Below are 16,874 nucleotides of genomic sequence, written 5' to 3' on the forward strand. Positions count from 1 at the left end.
TGACCTCTCTGCGGCCTTCGACACAGTTGACCACCCCCTCCTCCTCAAAATACTACACTCCCTCGGCCTCAGAGATTCTGCTCTCTCCTGGCTCTCATCCTACCTGTCACAACGCTCTTTCAGCGTTACCTATAATGCTACCACCTCCCCCTCACTCCCCCTCTCTGTTGGGGTCCCTCAAGGCTCTGTCCTTGGGCCCCTTCTCTTCTCCATCTACACCTCCTCCTTTGGCCAACTCATACACTCTCACGGCTTCAACTACCACCTCTATGCCGACGACACACAAATCTATCTCTCAACCCCCCACCTCACCCCCTCGGTCTCTGCCCAAATCACACACCTACTGAGCGACATATCAGATTGGATGTCGCTCCACTTCCTTAAACTGAATCTCTCCAAAACCGAGCTCCTTGTCTTCCCCCCAGCCCGAACCCCACCCCCCATTGACTTCTACATCACATCCAACAACGCCAATATCAAACCCGCTCTGCAGGCCAGAGTACTTGGTGTCATTCTGGACTCCAACCTATCCTTCCAGCCCCAAGTCCAATCTTTAACAAACTCGTGCAGACTCCACCTCCGCAACATCGCCAAAATCCGCACGTTCCTAACCCCAGAAACCACTAAACAGCTCATCCACTCCCTCATCATATCATGACTCGACTACTGCAACTCCCTCCTCACTGGCCTACCTCGCCGCTGGCTATCCCCGCTTCAGTCGATCCTGAATACGGCTGCCAGACTCATTCACCTTTCCAACCGCTCCATTTCCGCCACCCCCCTCTGCCAATCCCTCCACTGGCTTCCGATTGCGCAACGGATCAAATTTAAAATCCTAACACTGACGTACAAAGCTGTCCACCATACTGCCCCGAACTACATCACTGACCTAATATCCAAGTACCGCCCAGCACGCATACTCCGCTCCTCACAAGACCTCCTTCTCTCTAGTTCCCTTGTCTCCTCCTCCCATGCCCGCCTCCAGGACTTCTCCAGGGTGTCACCCATCCTCTGGAACTCCCTTCCCCAAACCCATCAGATTATCACCTACTCTCCTCTCCTTTAGGCGCACCCTGAAAACCCATCTCTTCAGGGAAGCCTACCTCACCCCCTGCTAACTTGCTGACCTCCTCCACTCTTCCTACCACTCCATCCCCCACAGCTATCTCCTCCTGTACCACTATCCCATCCCTTCTAGATTGTAAGCTCGAAAGAGCAGGGCCCTCGATCCCCTCATGTTTTGCATTGTATTGGTATTGTTCTGTCACATGTTCTGTCCCCCTTTGTAATGTACAGCGCTGAGTGAACTATTGGCGCTTTATAAATACTGTATAATAATAATAATAATAATAATGTGTCAATGGATGCACAGAGCTTGACTCATGAGCCAGCTGGTATGAGTGTACCCATAGCAAGCAGCTTTACATAAGGGCATTTAGCAAGAAGGAGAAACCAGAAGTGACAGCAGAGGACCCCAGAAGAGGAGGATCAAGGCTGTTCTGTGCAAAATCATTGCACAGTAGGTAAGTATAACATGTATGTTATTTAAAAAAAATAGCTTTACAATCACTTTAAAGGACTTTCTCCTAATCCTTTTTACATTTGTTTCCTCATTAGCACAATACAATTGAAATACGCAGAGAAGTAGCCATCCGCTGCCTTATCGTGTACCTTGGAGAGAGGGAGGAAGACTTTTTCAAGGAGTTTGGCGTAAGTAAATATCTTGCAAAAATTAAATCCACATTGCAACACACAGTGTCTATATTTTTTGTATTTATTCAAATAGTAAAATATTTAATTATTAAACTTAGGCTGATATTAATTATTAATGACTTTAAATTAAAGTGGAAACTTCAGCAAAACCTTGGTTAAACCTACTTACAATCCTCCTTCTAAGGCTAATCTATCTAACCCTCTAAAGAAAAGATCTGTATACTTACCTATTCTGAAGCCAGTCTGGCCTGTAAGCCTACAGGTGATATCTAGGCATTTCCAGCTGTTGGCAATCTCTTCTGTACACAGAAGCCACCACTGGAGAGACCATGTGACCGGATCATAGCAGCTTCAGAATAGCTAAATATACAGATCTTTTCTTTAAAGGGTAGACAGAATAGCCTTGGAACGGGGGTGGGAGTAGGTTAGTAAGGTTTTGCCTAAACTTGTTTTCTAGTCCTTTACCCACAGGATGAATTACTGTATATTGCTAGCTTTTACTTTAATTTTACTTTTGGTTACCTGAGTTCTTGTTGATAACCAATGGTAATTATGGACAAAACTTCAAAACTAAGACAGAGTTTGAGAGAAAACATAACTTCCATTTAATGCAAATGAGGATGTGTTTTAGGCATGAACTCGTCAGCAGAATAAATTACAGGCATTAACCCTCAAAACACAATATATACAGTCTCAAGTAAATGTAAAAACCATTTGGAATTACATGTTTTTCTACAAAAAATTGGTCATAAACGGAATACGGTCTTCATCGAAGTCTCAAGTATAGACAAAAAAAACAAATACTGATCACTTCCCCAAAGTAGTACAATGTTACTATGGTAACATTGTACTACTTTGGTCATAGTGAAATATGAAAATAAAATCTTAAAAAAAAGAAAAAATTTAATAAAAAATTAAAAATAATAAAAAAATGTTTAAAAATTAAAAAAAAAATTATAATTTTTTTTCATACTGTCACCAGTCAATGTCCCTGATCACACCATGCCAGTTATATTATGATGCTGTACTGTACTGATGACAGTATGTAAAAAAAATAGTGAAAATAATTTTTTTAATTTTCCAAAAAATTATGACAAAAAAAATACAACTTCAAAAAACTCGCCATGCCTCTTATGAAGTACGTTGGACTGTCTAAAAAAGGGGTAATTTGGGGGATATCTGTACTGTTCTGACATTCTTGGACCTCAAGAAATTAGATTGGCCGTCAGTACTTCAGGATTGATCAATATTCAGATATATCCCATAGTTTGTGAACTCTATAAGTTTCCTACAAACTAAAAAATACATACTAATTTGGGTTATTTTCACCAAAGACATGTAGCAGAATACATCTTGGCCTAAATTTGTGAAGAACAATTATTTATTTGCAAACTTTTATAACAGAAAAACTTGGGGGTTTTTTTCTAAATTTTTGGTCTTTTTTTGTTAATTTAGCAAAAAATAAAAACCTCAGTGGTGATTAAATACCACCAAAAGAAAGCTCTAGTTGTGTGAAGAAAGTGATAAAATTTTAGTGTGGGTACAATGTTGTATGACCGTGCAATTGTCATTCAAAGTATGAGAGCGCTGAAACCTGAAAATTGGCCTGGGCAGGAAGGGGGTAAAAGTGCCCTGTATGGAAGAGATTAGGGATTGGCACCTTTGGGGAGCGGGGGGGAATGGGTACCCAAATTTGACATGTACCTGCTCCCACTTCCGCTGCGATTGCCTAGGCGATCGGAAACGGAAGTTTTCCTCCCACCCTCCTTGTGGGACACATGACAGGTCCCAGAAGATGACGGGACCATTCAGGAAGTGCAGCGCTACTCGCACACTAAAGATGCCGGCGCCAGTAATACAAGGCTGCGGCGGGGGCAATGCGGGATCGTGGGACAGGTAAGTAGCTGTTTTTTAAAAGTCAACAGCTACAGTTTTGCAGCTGCTGACTTTTATTTTTTTACAGAGTGAGTGGAACTCCGCTTTAAGTACATTATGTTTGTCTATCTTTGTGACTAAGATGAAGATCATATCACATTTTATGACCAATTTATGTACAAAACCAGGTAGTTTCAAATGGTTCATTTACTTTTCCTGTGACTGTACATAGGTTAGAAACACATTTTGCTTTGCCATTGCTAGATATAATTAAAGCACCTAAGTCAGCAATTAGATTAGCCTTGATTAGCTTGATGTTGAGCCATTAACATTTATATAAACATATCAGTCTATAATACTATAAACTATGCTATTTTACTTGTGTGATAAACAAAAACATGCTTGTGCTTTTGCTTTTTGTTTTTTGTAAAAGTGTAAATAATTTCATAGTTTTTCCCCCTTTGTAGTTATTGATGCATCCTGTTAATTTAGCTAGTTTGAATAACTGTGTGTGTTTTTGTGTGTGCTGGTCTAAAGCTGGCCCTACATTAATCGAAATTTGGCTGAAGTTTTCCCAAATGATTAGTGCCGCCAGCTATAGCCTGCAACACTAATCTTTGTGTTGTGACGGTGAGGAAGGCTCCTCACTGGTAGTACACAACAGTGCTTCGGGAGGGATTTCCCCATGAACTCCAAATGGGTTGAGGGGGGAAACAAACAATTTTCTACCTGTGGTAAAAGGAAAGAAAATTGCATAATCTATGGCCTGCTTAAGACTTAATGAAGCAGTATGGCCAAAGCTCTTTTTGCTGTACTTCTTCTATGGATCAGAGGAGTACAGTTCATTCTGCACTCCTGTGACCTGTTTTCAGCTGACAGTGGCCTAAAGCCTGCTGTTGGCTGACATCAAATAGCCAGTCCAGGCTCCCAAAAGAACCCAACGATATGGTCGGGATCCACCCAGATGCCTGACCAGCATCTGACTCAACCTCTCAGCATGCTCCGGAGAGTCTGCACCCTCTACAGCCCAGCGCTCCAGTGAGTGCTGGAGGGGTAAAGTAGAACGTGATGGACGGTCACCACTCTCTGCTCACAGAAGACTGAGAACTGAAAGATCAGCGGTCTTTGATCAGACAGTTCTCAGTCTTAGAAGTGGCAGGAGATAGATCCAGCATCAGACCAATGATTCATCCACCTTGATGGTTATATATTATACAATCTTATTGTTCAATTTTTCTTTAGATTCACCAAAAACAATATATGAGGTGAAACCTAAACAAAACTTTCAATTTCTATCCAGTCAGGCAGGCCCTTAAACTACATAGTTGGAGGTAAATCTAGACGAGATTGTTCAGAAATTGTACAAAAAAACTCTACAATGTATGGCCAGCTTTACAATAGAATAAAAAAAAGAATAGTACAAAAAAGTCAGTGGTAATTATCCAATTCATTACCTTCAACAAGCTAACATTTCGTTTAATTTCTTTTACAAGAATTTGGAAGAGTTTGAAGTAAACCTTGACGTGCAAGTGATGAAAATTGCTATTATCGGTAACCAGCCCACCTCAGGATATGACCACAAGACAGCAACCATTCTGGTTGAGGGAATCAAAATCCTGGAGGGATTTAATATTCCAAGGTGCTGTGCTTTGCTGATGGGTTTGTACCCATGCTCTGAATCTGTGCTATCCAAAAGAATTTAAATACACTTTTGAAGTGTCTCAGAAACTGTTCCTTGAACTTGATGGACTGAAAGCCAGTGCTAAAGTAATGGGTCTCAAATACAGTATTTTCTGAAGAATGTATGTGTTCCATAGCACAGTCATACTGTTCTCAAATTAAATTTTTCACTTTTATTTCAGTTCACAAAATGGTTGTCACAGGGTAATGCGGAAAGAATATAGCAAGTTGTAAGAAAGCTCACAAAATATCAGCTTTAAATATCCTCCAATAGATTCACTATATTGCCACAATTTGTTGCACAATATAGTAAAGGTCTTGTAGAGAAACAGTTTCTGCACCAGACAGACAATATTAAAAAAATCTTAATGCAAAGTGCTTACTCATTCATCAGTACAACTTTAAGGATTTGATTTTGTTGTGAAAAAAATTAGTTTGAGTAATTTTACAAATGTTGGCACACACCTAATTAAATTGATATAACAGCTTTATAGAATGTTTGGTTATATACTTCTAAGGCTTCAAGGATTCCTTGAAGGTCTCTCTGGTGGGTTTTTTTTGTTCTTTTTTATGTAATGTCGCAACTGTGAGGTTGGTGGATAACAGAGTGGCTCCAAGATGTTAACACTTTTCTATGTTTTTTGGGGTTTTGTTTACATTTGTTCATTTTGTCCTTTTGCTTCTTTGACCCCATTTGGGTCAAAAAGAATTTCTAACAACATAACTTGTAATTGATACCTCAGGTCCAACATGACCTTCTAATATGGCTGCTTTTGTTGGATTACTTACTAGTGATATTTCCCTTTTTTTCTTTTAAAGGATAAGATTGCCCTTTGTGTTTCTTTCTGGCAATTGCCCATTCAGATATGCACATTATAGGTATGTTACTGAGGCTTGCCATTATATACTCAGGATAATGTTTTGGTATATAAAAATCTTTGTTCTTACTGAGTTCAATCGTGTACAATATATTTTGTTTCCCTCTATGTCAAAATTGACATCACACATAGGTATATATTTTTATTTGTAAGAGATGGTATGTAATTTTGTATTTATGGTTGATGATGGACGCATGTATACATACTATGCCATCTGTTGTACTTTACTTTTCTGTAAACTTAATAAAAACATTGAAACATAAAGTGCTAGTTCATTTATATTTGTTTAATACTTATGTTGGAATACACAACTATTGTGTGCAAAAAATGTTAATTGTTTAACAATTGTATTGTTGAGCCTTGGTTCACACAATGAAGTGCATGTGAATCACAAAGGAACTGCAACACATTCCTGTGCAATTCACATGTGGTTCAGTGTAATGCAATTTGAGCCTATTCATTTTGAATGATTTCAAATCACACCACTTCACACCAAAGACACGCATGCACCAATTTTGAAACCAAAGTGCCACCGGATTGTATGTTTTGTTTTGTACCATGCAATCTGGTGCCAGCAAATGCACTGTGTTTGCAACCTGTGTTTTGAGGGTGCACTGACATCCACTGCAGATTGCAAGGGCAGTGCGATTTGAATGTGGTGCGTGAAACGCACATGGATTGCGGGGTTTCTGCAACACATTCTAGTGTAAACCTAAACTGATTAATTCATTTAAACCAATACAGAAAAGCAATTTGGATCAACTTGATTTTTAACTGCTTTTTGACTTTAAAAAACTTGCTCATAATTGTAGCAATTAAGTACATGTGACTTGAAGGTTTCTTATAAAAACTGGAAAAACTATTTGAAGTAACTTAATATGTTTAAGTACTCAACTTAAAAACATGTGTTTATAATGCCAGTAATTAAGTTGGCGGTAAATAAAAATGCATTCATTTCTATCAGAAAAGCTAATTACCTCAATGCAATGTAGTTTGTTGCTTCAACTTAATTTCACCAGACATTGTCATAACTTAAAAAACTTGATGCAAACTGTTGCATTAATTTTTTTTGTTAAGCCAAAACATTATATTTTAGAGTGAAGGAGGAAGAGAGAGAAGGAAAGAGGGAGAGAAGGAAGAAGGGAAAGAAAGAAGGAAGGAAGGAGAGAAGGAAAGAGAGAAGGAAAGAAAAAGAAAGAAAGAAAGAAAGGGAATTAAGGAACTAGGGAAAGAAAAAGAGGGAGGGATAGAACGAAATAGGGAAAGAAAGAAAGACGGAAAGAAGGCGGGGGGGGAGAAAGAAAGAGGGAAGGAGAAAAAGCAGAATAGAAAGAAAGAAGGAGGACGGAAAGAAGGTAGGAGGATGGAAGGAGAGAAGGAAAGAGGGAGAGAAAGAAATAGGAAAGAGAAAGCAGGAAGGAGGGAAAGATGGAAGGAAGGAGGGAAAGATGGAAGGAAAGAAAGAAAGACGGAAAGAAGGAAGAAAGAAAAAATGGAAAGAAGTAAGGAGGAATGAGGGAACAAAGGAAGGAGGGAAATCGGGAAGGAGGGAAAGAAGGAAAGATTGAAATAAGGAAGTAGGTAAAGAATGAAAAAGGGAGAGAAGGATGGAGGGAAAAAAAGATGGAAAGAAGGAAGGAGAGAAAGAACGAGGGACAGAAGTTAAGAGCCAAAGAAATAAAGAGGGAAAGAAGTAAGGAGGGAAATAAGGAAAGAAAGAGGGAAAGAAAGAAAGAAGGAGGAAAGGAGGAAGGAAGGAAGGAGGGAGAGAATGAAGAAGGGAGAGAAAGAGAGAGAGAAGGAAGGAGAGAAGGAATGAGAGAAAGAAGGAAGCAGGGAGAGAAACAGGGAAAGAAGGGAGGAGGGGAAAAAGGAATGAGTCAAAGATAGAAGGAGGGAAAAAAGAAAAGAAGGAAGGAGGAAAAAAAAATAAGGAAGGAAAGAAAAATGGGAGAAAGGAGGGAGATAATAAAGGAGGGAGAATCCCTCCTTCTTTTTTCTATCCCAGAAAGAAAGAGGGAAATTGGGAAGGAAAAAAGTAGGAAGGAGGGAAAAAAGGAAGGAGGGACAAAAAGAGGGAAAGAAGAAAGGAGGGAAAAAAATGTGAGAGGGAAAGAAAGAAAAGAGGGAAAGAAGCATGGAGGAAAAGAAAAAGGGAAAGAAGAAAGGTAGGAAAGAAGGTAGAAGGGAAAGAAAGAATGAGGAAGGAAGGAAGGAAGGAAAGAAGGAAGGAGGGAAAGAAGGAAGGAGGGAGAAAAGGAAAGAGGGAGAGAAGGAAAGAGGGAGAGAAGAAAAGACGGAGAGAAGAAAAGAGGGAGAGAAGGAAAGAGGGAGAGAAGGAAAGAGGGAGAGAAACGAGAAAGAAAGAAAGAAAGAAAGAGGGAAAAAAGGAAAAAAGGAAGGAGAGAAAGATAGAAGAAAGGAAAAAGGGAAAAAAAGACTGAAAGAAGGAAGGAGTGAAAGACAGAATGAAAGAAGGAAGGAGGGAAAGAGTGAAGGAGGAAAAGAAGGAAGGGGGAAAGAGTGAAGGAGGAAAAGAAGGAAGGAGGGAAAGAAGAAAGAAGGTAAAGAAATAGGGGTTGAAGGGAGGAGAGAAAGAAGGAAGAAGAGAAAGGAAAGAGGAAAGGAGGGAAAGAAAAAGTAGGGAGAAAAGGAGGGAAGGAAAAAAGGAAGGAAGGAAGGATAGAAGAAAAGAATGAAGGAGGGAAAGAAGTAAGGAGGAAAAGAAGATGGAAAGAAATAGAAAGAGTGGACGAAGGAAGGAGGGAAAGAAGGAAAGAGGGAAGGAAGGAAGGTGTGAAAGAAGGAAAGAGTGAAAGAAAGAAGGGGGTAAAGAGGGAAAGAAGGAAAGAGAGAAGAAAGAAATAAAGTAAATAAGAGAAAAAAAGTGAGAGAAATAAAGAAGGAGGGAATGAAATAAGGAGGAAGGAAAGAAAGAAGAGAAGGAAGGAGGGAAAGAAAAAAGGAGGAAGAGAAAGAAGGAAGGAGGGAAAGAAAAAAGGAGAAAAAGAAGGAAGGAGAGAAAGAGGGAAGTAAGAAAAGATGCAAAGAGGGAAAGAAAGAATGAAACAAGGAAGGAGACAAAGGTAGAAAGAGGGAAAGAAGGGAGGAAAGGGGAAATAAGAAAAGAAAGAAAGAAAAAGTAGGAAGAAGGTAAAGAATGAAAAAGGGAAAAAAGGAAGGAGAGAAAGATGGAAAGAGGAAAAGAAAGAAACAAGGGAGAGAAAGATGGAAAGAGGAAAAGAAAGAAAGAAGGGAGGGAAAGATGAAAGGGAGAAAGAAGGAGGTAGAAAAGGAAGGAGGGAGAGAAAGAAAGAGGAAAAGAAGGAAGGAGGGAAAGAAGTAGAGAGGAAAATAAAGATGTAAGGAAAGAATGAAAGAGGGCAAGAAATTAGGAGGGAAATACGGAATGTGGGAAAGAAGGAAAGAGGGAAAGAAGGAAAGAGGGAGAGAAGGAAAGAAAAAAGAAAGAATGAAAGAGAAAGAAAGGAGGGAAGGAAGGAGGGAAAGAAGGTAGAAGTTCCCTAAGAATAGAGGAAAAGATAGAAGGAGGGAAAAAACGAAAGAAGGAACGAGGGAAAGAAAGGTGGAAAGAAAAGAAAAGAGGGAAGGAAGGAGGGAAAGAGGGAAAGAAGGAAGGAGGGAGGCAAATGAAGAGAGAAAGAAAGAAGGAAGGAAAGAGGGAAGGAGGGAACGAAGGAGGGAGAGATGTAAAAAGGAGAGAAGGAAGGAAGAAAAGAAGGAAGGAGAGAAAGAAGAAAGAAGGGAATTAAAGAGAGAAAGAAGGAAGGAGAGAAAGAAGGAAAAAGGGAAGGAGGAAAAGAAAGAAGGAGGGAAAGGAAGAAGGAGTGAAGGAGGAAGGAGGGAAAGAAGGATTGATGAAGAGATGGGAGGAGGAAGAGAAAGAAAGAGGGCAAAAAGAAATAGGGAAAGAAGATAGAGTGAAAGAAGGCAAGAGAGAAAGAAGAAAAAAGAGAAAAAGGAAAGAGAAAGAGAGAAAGAAAGAGAAAGAAAGAGGGAAAGAAGTAAGGAGAGAAAGAAAGAGGAAAAGAAGGAAGGGGAAAAGAAAGAAGGGAGAGAAGGTAGGAGAGAAAGATAGAAAGAAAGAGGGAAAAAAGGCAAGAGGAAAGAAAGGAAGGATAGAAGGAGGGAGAGAAGGAAAGAGGGAGAGAAAGAATGAGGGAGATAAGGAAGGAGGGAAAGAATAAAGAAGGGAAAGAAGTAAGGAGAGAAAGAAAGAGGGAAAGAAGTAAGGAGAGAAAGAAAGAGGGAAAGAAGTAAAGAGAGAAAGAAAGACAGGATGAAGGAAGAAGGGAAAGAATGAAAGAGGGAAAGAATGAAGGGTAAAGAATGAAGGAGGGAGTGAAATAAAGAGGCAAACAGGGAAAGAAGGAATGAAGGAAGCAGTGAAAGAAGGAAAGAGGAAATGAGGGAAAGAAAAAATTAGATAAATAAAGGAGGGAAAGAAAGAAGGAGGTAGAAAGGAAAGAAGGAAGGAGGGAACGAAAGAAGGAAAAAAGAAGGAAGGAGAGAAGAAAAGATGCAAAGAGGGAAGGAGGGAAAGAAAGAAGGAGGGATAGAAGGAAGGAGGAATGAGTGAAAGAAAGAAGGAGTTGGGCAGCACAGTGGCTAAATGGTTAGCACTTCTGCCTGGCAGCACCAGAGTCATTGGTTCAAATCCCAGCCACGGCACCTCCTGCCTGGAGTTTGTATGTTCTCCCTGTGCCTGCGTGGGTTTCCTCTGTCTACTCCGGTTTCCTCCCACGCTCCAAAGACATACTGGTAGGTTCATTGGCTCCTGTCTAAATTGGCCCTAGTATGAATATGAGTTAGGGACACCCCTTGAGGGTTAGGGACTGATGTGAATGTACAATATATATGTAAAGTGCTGCGTAAATTGACAGCGCTATACAAGTACCTGAAATAAATAAATAAGTAAGGAGGGGAAGAAAGAAGGAGGAAGGGAAAGAAGGAAGGAGGGAAAGAAGTAGAAAAAAGGAAAGAGGGAAATTAGGACAGATGGAATGAAGGAAAGACAGAAAGAAGGAACAAGGTAAAGAATGGAAAAGGGAAAGAAGCAAGGAGAGAAAGGAAGGAGGGAAAGAAAAAGAGAAAGAAGGAAGGAGGAAGGAAGGAAAGATTGAAAGAGAGAAAAAAGGAGAGAGAGAAGGAAGGAGGGAGAGATAGAAGCAGGGAGAGAAAGAAGGAAGGATGAAGGAAGGAAAAAAGGATGGAGAAATAGAAGGAAGGAGGAAAAAAGGGGGGAGGGAGGGAAAGAAGGAGGGAGAGAAGGAAGGAGGGAAAGAAGATTGGAGGGAAGGGAGGGAAAGAATGAAGGAGAGAAAGAAGGAAAGAGGGTAAGAAAGAAAAATGGAAAGAAGGAAGAACAGAAAGAAGGAAGAAGGGTACGAAGGAAGGATGAAGGAAGGAAAGAAGAAAGGAAAAAAAGGGGGAGAGAACGATGAAGGGAAAGAAGGAAGGAGGAAAAGAATGAAGGAAAGAAAGAGAACGAAAAAGGGATAAAAAACATAGGGAAAGAAGGAAAAAGGATAGAAGAAAGAAGGGAAGAGGGAATGATGGGAAAGAAAGGAGAGAAATAATGAAGGAGAGAAAGAAGGAAAGTGGGAAAGATGGTATGAGCAAAGGAAAGATGGATGGAAAGAAGGAGGGAAAGAACAAAGGATGTAAAGAAAAAAGGAGGGAAAGAACGAAGGAGAGAAAGAAGAAAAGAGAGAAAAAAGTAAGGAGGAAGGAAGGAAAGAGGGAGGGAGAAAAGGAGGGAAAGAAAGAAAACAAAATGGAAGGAAAGATGGAAGGAGGGAAAGAAGGAAGGAGATAGAGATAGAGAAAGAGTTAGGAGAAAGAAAGAGGGAAAGAATGAAGGAGAGAAAGAAGGAAAAAGTGCGAGAAAGGAGGGAAAGAAGGAAGGAGGGAAAGAAGGAAAAAAAAAGAAAAGGAGGGTTAGAAGGAAAGATTGAAAGAAGGAAAGAGGGAATTAAAAAAAAAAGAGGGAACGAAGTAAGGAGGGAAACAGGGAAAGAGTGAAGTAGGGAATGAAAGAATGAGGGAAAGAGGAAAGGAGGGAGAGGAGGAAGAGAAGAAAGGAAAATGGAAGGGAAAGAAGAAAGGAGGGGAAAAAAGGAAAGAGAAAAGGAGGGAAAGAACAAAAAGGGATAGAAGGAAAAAGGGAAAGAAGGAAGAAAGAAAGGAGGGGAGAAAAGGAGGGAAAGAAAAAGAAAGAAGGGAGGGAAAGAGGGTAAAAAAGAAAGAGGTAAAGAAAGACAGAAAAAGGGATGAAGAGAAAGAGGGAAAGAAAGAAAGAAAAAACGAAAGAAGAGAAGGAAGGAGAGAAGGAAATAAAGAAAAAGGGAAAGAAGGAAGAAAAGAAAGATGGAAAGAAGGAGGGAGAGAATGATGGAGGGAAAGAAAGAAGGAGGGAAACAAGGAAGGAGGGAAAGGAGGAAAGAGGGAAAGAAAGAAAAGGGGAAAGAGGAAAGGAGGGAGAGAAGGAAAGAGGAAGAGAAGAAAGGAAAATGGAGGGAGAGAAGAAAGAGGGAGAGAAAGAAAGAGAGATAGAAGGATAGAGGGAAAGAAGGAAAAAGGGAAAGAAGGAAAGGAGAGAACAAATGAAGGAGGGAAGGAGGGAAAGAAGGAGAAAAAAGAGAGGGAAATTAGGAAGGAGGGAAAGAAGGAAAGACAGATAGAAGGAATTAGGTAAAGAATGGAAAAGGGAAAGAAGGCAGGAGGGAAAGGGAAAGAGGGAGGGAGGGAAAGAAAGAGACGGAGGAAAAGATGGAAGGAGGGAGGGAAAGAGAGAAAAAGAAAGGAGGGAAAGAAGGAAGGAGGAAGGAAGAAAAGAGGAGGGAAAAAGAAAATGAAAAGAACAAAAAAGGGAAAGAGGGAAAGAAAGAAGGGGAGAAAGAAGGAAAGGGGGAAAGAAAGAGGTGAAAAAGAAGAAAAATAGGAAGGAAATAAGGGAGGAAGAAAGAAAGGGGGGAAAGAATTAAAGAGGGAAAGATAGATAGATAGATAGATAGATAGATAGATAGATAGATAGATAGATGGAGGAAAACAAAGAGGGAAGGAAATAAAGAAAGAAGGAAAAAGAAAAAAGAAAGAAGGGAGGGAAAGAATGAAGGAGAGAAAAAAGAAAAGAGGGAAAGGAAGAAAAAGGGAAAGAAGGAAGGAGGGAGAGAAAGAAGGATAGAGGGAAAGAAGGAAGGAGGGAAAGAAGGAAAAAGGGAAGGAAAGAGGGAAAGAAAGAAGTAGAGAAATAAAAAAGGAAGGAAAGCAGGAGGGAGAAAGAGAAAAAAAAAAGAAAGAAGGGAGGGAAAGAATGAAGGAGAGAAAGAAGGAAAGAGGGTAAGAAAGAAAAAGGGAAAGAAAGGAAAGGGAAAGAAGTACAGAAAGAAAGAAAAAAGAAAGGAGAGAAAGAAGAAAAGAATGTAAAAAAGAAAAAGGGAAGGAAGGAAAGAGGGAAAGACGTAAGATTGGAAAGAAAGGAGGAAAAAAAGGGGAAAGAAGGAAGAAAGGAGAGAAGAAAGGAGGGAGAGAAAGAAAGAGGGAAAGATGAAAGGAGAGAAAGAGGGAATGAAAGAAAGAGGGGAAAAAAGAAAAAGGGAAATACCGAAAAAGGGAAAGAAGGAAAGAGGGAAAGAAAGGAGAGAAAGAAAAAAAGGAAGGAGAAAAGGAGGGAAACATAGAAAAAAGAAAGAAGGGAGGGAAATAAAGGAGGGGAAAAAAAAAAGAAAAAGATTAAAAAAGGAAGGAAAGAAGAAAAGAAAGAAGGAAGGAGGGAAACTAGGAAGAAGGTAGGAAGGAAAGAAGGAGGGAGAGAAGAAAGAAAGAAAGAAAGAAAGAGAGAAATAACGAAAAAGGGAAAAAAGAGGAAGTGAAAGATGGAAAAATGGAAAGAAGGAAGAAGGGAAAGAAGGAAAGAGGGAAAGAAAAAAGAAAGAAAGGAGATAAATAATGAAGGAAAGAAAGAAGGAAAGTGGGAAAGAAGGTGGGAGAAAAATAAGGATGGATGGAAAGAAAGAAGGAGAGAAAGAAGGAATTGAGGAATTAACCAGACAGTGGAAACGCCACGGCCCGCAGCAATTACAGATATCTCCTGGAGAACCCTGCAGTAAGCATTCCATACCATGATGATATGCTGTACTGCAGATACAGCATTGTCCACGCCAGGGCCAAGGGCCCAGAAAGGTCATGGAAAGGAGGATGGGAGGAGGAGGAGGAGGAATGGGAGGGAAAAGGAAGGGTAAGGGAGAGGAAAGGAGGAAACAGAGAGGAAGGACAGGCAGGAAAGGGAGGGCCCAAACCAGTGGCGTATCTGCCATGAGGCAAACAAGTCCCCATGCCTTTGGTGGCATTTTTCAGGGGGGTGGCATCACCACCAGGCAGACGGGACCAGTGCCACCTACAAAGGACCGTACTCAGGCAGGCTTGTGTGTGCTTGGGCAGGGGGGCAGGCTCGGCTCTGTTTGAAAGGGGGGCTCATGTGTGCTCAGGCAGGGGGGCGGGCTTGGCTTTGTTCAAGGGGGTGGGCTCGTGTGTGCTCGGGCGGGGGGCAACTTGGCTGTGTTTGGGTAGGGGGGCGGGTTTGTGTGTGCCCGGGCGGGGGTGGCTTGGCTGTGTTTGGGCAGGGGGGCGGGCTTGTGTGTGCTCAGACGGGGGGTGGTTCAGCTCTGTTTGGGCAGGGGGGCAGCCCACCACACCGCTGCCTTGTGTTCTCACCGTCAGTGCTAGTGGGGGGTGGGAAAAGTACATGATTGGTTGCTAGGACATCTGTGGTCCTAACAACCAATCAGGTGCTTGCCCCACTGCCAGGCCATGACATTCAGAGGAGGAGGAAGGGCAGCAAGGAAAGGACTTCTTTCAGCTCATGTAGCTGCCTAGAGGAATGAATGGAACCTGAAGTAAGGGGGGTTGGGGGGATCCTGATGTAAGGCAGGAGAAACTTTAATAACCAAATTAAAGAAAATGGGCTCTAGGGACTCTGATGTAAGGTGGGGGACTCTGAAGACCATGATGTATAGGGGGACCTTGATGTATTGGGGGGGCTCTTGGGATGCTGATGTAAGTGGTAGGGACTATATGGACCCATATTTAAGGAGGGGGGCTCTGGGGAACCATGATGTTAAGGGAGGGCCTATGGGGACCCTGACCCTGACGTAAGGAAGAGGTGGAGCCTAAAGTGGAAGGAGCAGAGTTTACAGATGAAGAAGTGGATCCTAAACAGGAAGGGGTGGGACACATTTAGATGGGGGGTACAATTTTATTCTTGCCTAGGGCAGCACAAAACCATAAAACACCACTGGCCCAAGCCCAGATGTGGAGACTGCGGACACCTCAGGGTCGCCCCAGTCACAAGATAAGAATACATAGTAACAGAAAACCATGTATCTATGACAAATATATAAAAAGAACGGTTATGAGAAAAACACAGGGTTGGCAGGTCCTCCCCCATATATAAAGGGCTCATGATGATATTGGCCCATAAATCAGTGTGCAGGAGGGGAGGGCCTGGTCAGGCAGTCAGCAGAAAATGCTAACAGTGGCATAAGTCCAAAAGGACTTAGTGTGGGGACCCAGGTGCTTAAACAAAAGACAAAAAAAAATCCAACTCGAACGTCCAGAGCTGTGCAAATGTCAGAGGTAAACTTTAGTTAGCTTCAAGTTGCCCAAATTTGTATCATGCTCAGAATGCACAGAGAAATGGAGTCCCACAGATCTGGAGACCAGGTAGTGGCATCTCAACAGGTGTAAGGCCGATTCAGTCGGGTGAGCCAGGAGGGAAAAAGGTAAGTAACCAAGCTAACTCAGTCAAACTAAGTCAGCAGCAAACGGATCAATAGTGCAGTAATGTCAATACACCAACATAACAGCTGTCTAGCTGAAACTCATGGTCCCTGTGGTAAACACCAGGTAGGATGGAGTCCAGTGCATGGTTGTACCAATAATGATGTGACCACATTATCAACCCGGGGGGGGGCTGTGTAGGGCTTGAACATGGAGGGGTCTTAGGGAGAGGCAGCCAAGTTGACTTGAGGCCTGCTGAGATCCGGAGGGGCACGCCGGGCCTTGGGTCAGCCCCCCTGAGACAAGAGATGGAGGGATTCCAGGGATGCTTCAAACTTTTTGGTCTTTTTTTGTTTATAGCGTGAAAAATAAAAAGCGCACAGGTGATCAAATACCACCAAAAGAAAGCTCTATTTGTGTGAAAAAAAGGACGTAAATTTCGTTTGGGTGCAGCATTGCATGACCGCGCAATTATCAGTTGAATCAGTGCAGCGCTGAGTAGCAAAAAGAGGCCTGGTCAGGAAGGGGGGTAAATCCTCAGGAGGGCAAGCGGTTAACAAGGAATATACTTAATCTTTTTCTAATACGTTTATGGATATAATTATTGTTCTACACAGGGAATATCAATGGAATATGGTGGTTATACTAAACACAGAAAATGTTTAACCTATTTCTGATAAGCATACAAATATAATTATTTTTCTGCATGGGGATTATTGGTGGAATACCATGCTTACACATTCCAAGGAACATATTTAAACTGTTTCTGATAGTGGATTATGGGGAGAATATCATGATTACACATACAAAGAAACACATTTGACCTGTTTCTGATAAGAATATGGGTAAAAATACTCCATTATGGGTTATGGCTGAAATCTCATGCTTACGCTTAACAAGAAAGATATTTAAGCTGTTTCTAAAAAA

General features: G+C 41.3%; 1 protein-coding gene across 1 annotated transcript in view; it reads left to right on the top strand.

Moving 5' to 3' along the window:
• Nucleotides 1-6,398, top strand: part of LOC149442003 (uncharacterized) — a 29,114-nt gene extending 22,716 nt beyond the window's left edge. Inside the window, exons 8-9 of the mRNA XM_089656646.1 lie at nt 1,618-1,710; nt 5,082-6,398. The gene's annotated coding sequence lies outside the window, so the exon portion shown is untranslated. The remainder of the gene's footprint in view (nt 1-1,617; nt 1,711-5,081) is intronic.
• Nucleotides 6,399-16,874: the final 10,476 nt, after the last annotated feature.

Source organism: Staurois parvus, unplaced genomic scaffold (assembly GCF_062004578.1).
Source record: "Staurois parvus isolate SC_StPar_1 unplaced genomic scaffold, SC_StPar_1.0 ptg000925l, whole genome shotgun sequence".
Taxonomy (NCBI): domain Eukaryota; kingdom Metazoa; phylum Chordata; class Amphibia; order Anura; family Ranidae; genus Staurois; species Staurois parvus.